This window comes from Zea mays, chromosome 1, assembly GCF_902167145.1.
Source record: "Zea mays cultivar B73 chromosome 1, Zm-B73-REFERENCE-NAM-5.0, whole genome shotgun sequence".
Lineage (NCBI taxonomy): Eukaryota > Viridiplantae > Streptophyta > Magnoliopsida > Poales > Poaceae > Zea > Zea mays.
This window is the reverse complement of record NC_050096.1, coordinates 249,643,167-249,649,166: the sequence shown is the minus strand read 5'-3', so window position 1 is coordinate 249,649,166 and position 6,000 is coordinate 249,643,167. Positions and strand designations below refer to the sequence as shown.

Below are 6,000 nucleotides of genomic sequence, written 5' to 3'. Positions count from 1 at the left end.
AAAAAAAGAAAAAAAGGAAATAAAAATAGAAAACACAAGGACACAAGCTACGCACGCACGCCACCCCCGCCAACAGGCAAGCAGAGCCGCCGAGTGGCCGCTCAGCCTGGGCAACGCCTGCTGGCCAATCCCGGTTGCCGTCCACGCGAGCCAATGGAGTGCCAGCGACGTTTCGTTAAATCCTAGCCAGCCACTCCTCTGCCCACACAATCCCCTCTCTCCCACACGGCGGCAGGCAGCGACTCCATCTCCCTGACTCCTCGGACATCGAAGCTCCATGGCCGCCCAGCTCCTTCCCTAGCCGAGCTATGGCTTCTCCTATGGCGCCACCCTTTCCCTCGGCACCTTCCCCCAGCAGGATTCCTCCTCCCCCATGGAAATCAGCAGCGCGCCGCGACTCTCTCTGCTCGTGCGTGGGATTTGCCGAGCAGGAGGTCCCCATGGCCGGCGCGCGCTCTTGCTGTGTCTCTCCCTACGAGCTCGGGCTTCTCCCTCTCGCCCCCCTGCCTCTGCTCCTCCATGGTGGAGTGCTGGCGAGGGCACCATCTCTTGGCGCTACCCTGCTCCATCCAATCCCAGCTCTCCATTGATGGCCAATGCCTTTCCTGCTCGTCCATGGAGATCTCGTCGGCGGCTGACTGCCTCGCTTCATGGTGCCCCTCCTCGCTCCTGCTCCCTATGGCGCGCTGTAGCAGTGCCGAGCTAGTCCGATCCTCCATCTCATCGATGCCTCCCCTGCTGATATCCCCATGGTCACTTGCCCCTGTGTTTCCTCCCATGGCGCCTCCCTTCTCTGTTTCTTCCCCTAACCTGCGCACGGCAAGCCCAGGACCGAGCGTCCCTGCCTCCCCTCGGACCTGTGGGCACTAGCTCAGGCTCCTTTTTTCCCACCATCTCCCTCAGCCAGTAGCAGTCGACCTCCTCCCCCTGCTGTTCCTGCAGTCCAAGTTCTCCCCACGCCGACCTTCTTCTCCGGCAAGTCTGGCCGCTGCCATCCCTCGGCATCGGGCTGGGGCACACGCCGAGCTCCTCCTCACGTGCTCCTTCGCTGGTCTGCGTCCTCGCTCGAGCAGCAGCAGCAGCGACGCCCTTCGCTGTGTCGCGCTCGTCAGAACGGGCCTCACGTCGTCGATCTGCGCAGAGTCTACGCGTCATCGTCGAAACCCGCGGTGAGCTCCTCGCTGTCCCATGTTCCTTGAATTTATAAAATGACTGAACTAATAAGCTGTGAAATGATTGTGTATGTCGTTTAATCGCAGCCCTTGTCGACGTCACGCCTCGCGCATCGCTCGTCGGCAAAGAGCCCAAACTAATGGCATGCATGCGCGACGCGAGTTCGCCACGTTGTTCGCCTTGAATGATTCGCGATTTGTTTTATTTACGTATTCGGTCGATGATGTGCCTGCGTGTTTATATGTGTGTGAAAATATATTTGTATGAATGGACGCGTGTAGAAAAGAAAATGAAGTAGAAAAGAACTCGGATATTTTTATTTTGATAGGAAAATATGCGATGCGATTGTTTGATGCGAAAAACTAAGTTACAAAATGCGGATTATGTTTTGGGAAATGCATTGATATGTGTTTATGTGAAAAGTATAATTGTTTTATGCAATGTGATGGGATTCGTGATTATATCGGGAATATATTTAGTAATGTGACGAGTAGTTTAGAAAATACTAGTTTGCGTGGAGGATGTGTTATTAAGACGTGAGTGTCGGAGTTCATATATTAGTGGTCGCGCCACATTGATCGAAGCGTCTCGAGTGCACGCCACCATATGGTTGCATGCGAGACGAGGTTATGCGCATGATGAGTTTTGTAAAAATCCACTGGTGTTAATGTTAAGTTGAGGTTTATTTGCGCGTGGAAAGTAATAATGTGTTAAATACTTAAAACTCTTAGTTGATAGTAGAAATTGTTTTGGCTTATATAGAGATGTGGTGACATGCTAAAGTAGTCATCGCTTCTTCTATATCTTGAGTCGGGTCAATACGCGTTATGTGTTCATGATTTGGGAAGTAAATGCGTGGTGATTGCGATGTGGAGATCAGTGGTTTACGATTCATATAGATTGGTCGATGTGCGAAAATACTTATGAGTATGTGTGTTTATAAAAATGTGGCAGTGTATGTTGAGTCTCGGATTGTGATAATAATAGGCAAGCCAACGTATATGTTATTTAACGGTCTATGTCGTTGCTCTAGTTAGCCGACTGTTAGATAGCTTTGGTTAAGCTCGTAATCACGATGATTTGCTTATTGTAGTCTAAATGCGTATGGTTATGGTCGCGGATGAAAAGTAGTAATGTTCAATACAAATTAGTGTGTGAAGGGCGCAATCGATATACACATTTATACCGGGTTTGATTATTGTGGTGAATGTGTTGTTGATTGTGTACGGAAATTCTAGCGCACAAAATAATTTGTATAAAATTAGTAAGTCTACTTGTTGGTCCTAATTCGATTGTTTTAACTCTAACAGATGGTAAAGTGTTAGAATGGTTCAAGTCTCTAGAACGCGGCAATTTTTGAAGTAAATAGAAGCTGAATTTTATTAGTTGCTGTTTTAGGCTGCACGCAGTGATTTCCCTGTGTTGTATGTTTGATAAACTAAATTGTATTTTCTGTAGATATGTGCTATAGAAAAGTGGTAGATAACTTTATTATCTTGCTGGTGTTAAAATTTGACAGCCATAAGTCTGATCGTTTAGAAGTTGTGCTTTTCGCAAATTCAGTAACTTAATCTGTCCAATCTCTGTACAGATTTCAGAGAGTGAATTGTTTGCTTAAGCTAATGTTACAATCTGTTCATAGTCATTATAAGAAAGTTGTAGATGCTTTTCTTATCTTGCTTGTGTTAAAATTTCACAACCATAGGCCTGACAGCTTGGGAATTATGAATTTTACAAAATGGTTGCTGTGTTCTGTCCACTGACAGAACAGATTTCGAAAACTGAATTGTTTGATTCAATTCAACATAAAATCACTTCTTGGTGATTATAAAATTCATGTAGTACTTTTGCTAAGATTTCCAAAAAGTCTTGGATCACTCTTTTTGGTGATCTGAATATTAAGTTATGGATGTTTAAAGTCTGAAGACTGAATCTGTCCAATTCTGGACAGCAAAGCCTTCTAGTGTCTTTTATCCTTAGTTAAATATTGAATCACCTTGAGATGTTTATAAATGATATGTAGACAATTTTATTAACTTTCCAGAAAGTCTAGAATCAATTTGTTTGGATGTCTGAATCTGTAGTTGTGAATTTTTGAAGTCGCAAGTCTGAATCTGTTCAACCTGGACAAACCTGTTATTTTTGCACAGTTCGACTTTGCTAAGAGTCTAGTCATATTGAGACGATAATACCAAAGTTGTAGAGCGTTTCCCAAGCTTTCCAAAAAGTATTTGTTCACTATTTTTGGATAAATATTTGAAGAGTTATGACTGAAACAAGCAACTGCTGTGTTGCTGTCCTAATTTTATTATGTTTGGTGGATTGCTCTACTCTGTGGTGTATTTCTTGAGTCGACTGTTTCCTCGTTTTGACCTTGGTTGAACACATGATAATATAACTAATACAATTGGGCCTAATTATATAAGTAACAAGTATACGTCTTGCTAAGTTAGTGAACCAAATTAGTGAGAGTCTAATAAGTGTTTGCCTAGTGAGTAATTTTAAAGTCCAATTAAGTGTTTAGTTCCTTTTCAACTAAGTCTATCTATATATAAGTCGTAGCGAACTTGTGTACTTAACTAATTTAATGTTAGATAACTAATGGATGATTAAAGTGAACGTGGTAGAAACTTGTGCTCATGCTTGTGTGGTCATGTTTGTATTGGTTAAGTAAATTAAGTAAGCGTCGTCATCTTTCCAGTGGTAGCGACTATGTATGCCGATGACGTGTAGATAACTAATGCTAACGTGTGGTGGTTTACGGTGTCTTCTAAATTAATGTTAGTTCGCTACTGTGTCTTTGTATATCTTGTGGTATTTTTCATCATATTCATGCATATGCATCTTGCATCTCATTTAGGACCGAGAGAGGATGATCGTGCAAGTGATGTGGTGCCAACCACAAGGTGCAGTCGGTGGACGACCCAAGGAAGGATGGACTTAACCAGTGGATGCTCGCCAAGCGAGTACCTCCCCCAGCAAACACTACCTAAGTGTTAAATTAAAGGCAAGCCCCGGTTTTATGCATAACCGTTTATATATGCTATTTTACTACACTTAATGTTTGTAGGCTTGTACCGTGCACTTAAGTGTAGGAGTTGGTTGAAACCCTAGTTGCATGAACTCAGGATTCCTTTTCAGATGGATACTAGTATGCTAGGTCGAGTAGCTGCTATGCTAAATCAGGATCTCGGTAGAAGTCGAGTGATTTTTCTAGCACTCGCGCGAGGTCAGGAATTGGTTGTATCCATTTTTTATAACAGAATGGTGATGGTCTGTGGACACGGATCCATGGGGATGCGTTGTCTACGAGACGAAATTGGAATAAGGGTTAATGTGCGGATACCTGTGTCAAGCGTTTGAAAGTACTAAACACATGTCGGAAAAAATGGTAATCGGTAAACCTAGTACCTGAGTGAAGCCGGGCGCGGACTTTATCCTTCACGCGACCTGAGACTGGGTCTCCCATTCTAGATATGGTGGGTGCAAGTGCGGCCACTGCACGGCGGCGGCTGGGTCAGTGGAGCATTGTATGCCAAGGTGGTGAGGCCTGGACGCGAACGGGGAATCGATGGGGACGGTTGACATGTGTGGGGTCGGAGTGCCCTGACATGTCGTGTGTTTAGGTTTACCTTGCAAGGTTAAAACTCGATTCGAATCGTCTGCTTCTCGCAGCTAATGAGACTGCTTGATCCATTGTACTGCATTGAGTAATAAGTGGAAATGAGATACTGGCTAAAGGTGTTGATTGATATAATGTTTGATACCATGTATGAATAGATAGGTTCTCATCTAGTCTAAAATTATTATTCTAGAACTTGAAAAGCTAAAACTTGATTTTAGACTCATCTAGTGCTTTTGGCAAACCAAACCCCTCAGCCAAACAGCTGCATGGTCTAGAGGTAGAGGAGTAGACTCCTCACACCGGGTAAGTCTAGCTGAGTATTAGTATACTCAGCCTTGCTTGTGGCATAATTTTTGCAGGTACCTCCTTGATTTGGTTGATGGTGTGACTTGGCCTCCATCCCTGCCACCGGGATAGACAGTCGAGTGGGTTACTGCTTCCGCAGGAGAGGACCAGGAGGAGTAGCGTGGCCAGGCTTCGCCATGTTACTTGGTTTTCTCCGTTAGTTATTTCCGCTGCATTAAAATTTATGGTTATTATTTCCGAAACTCCGATAATGTAATCACTAATGATACTTATTAAATTTGTGGTATTATGTTTTATTGTATTTCTCTGTGCCTCACCTTCAAGTGAGCTAGTGGTATTCGATCCTGGATAAGTGGCTTTATCGGACTAGATCCGAGGGACTGACGGGTTATTCCGATTTAAGTGTGTTGCTGCCTTTAAGGGTGCGACTTGGGCACTTAAGCTGGAATAATCCGGGTGGTTCCGCCACAGCTGGTATCGGAGCGAATGCCAGTACAGAGAAGCCAATAAGTCATGATTACCAACTTTTCAAAAGTAAAACTTGCTTAGAAACCAATGTTGGATAGATCGTCAGGACGATGATGATAGACTTGGGACGTGAAGCCTTAGGAAATAGATGAGTAGCTAGGTGGCTATTTATATAGGCCATAAAGGCTATTACTACTACTATTAGGATGCTGTAGAAGCACCCGAAAAATTAGTTAGGTCTGAGAAGACGACTAGAATGAGCATGCATCATGATTGTCGCATTATAATTGTCTCTTGTGCATCAACATGCTTCTCTCACCTTTATTCCAATAATAAGAACTTGTGAATAATGTGATGTACTGCTATGTTAGAAATGCCTTACCTCGTGTCAGATTGTAAGTCTTGTTAGGTCGTGCTATGTGTCTCTC

The 6,000-nt window shown here is 44.0% G+C and overlaps 1 pseudogene across 1 annotated transcript; it reads left to right on the top strand.

Annotated features, from left to right (window-relative positions):
- Positions 1–218: 218 nt before the first annotated feature.
- On the top strand, positions 219–1,565 carry LOC111347729 (uncharacterized; annotated as a pseudogene). Its single transcript, NR_151823.1, has 2 exons — positions 219–1,169; positions 1,260–1,565. The product of NR_151823.1 is annotated as an uncharacterized protein (transcript).
- The last annotated feature ends 4,435 nt before the right edge of the window (positions 1,566–6,000 follow it).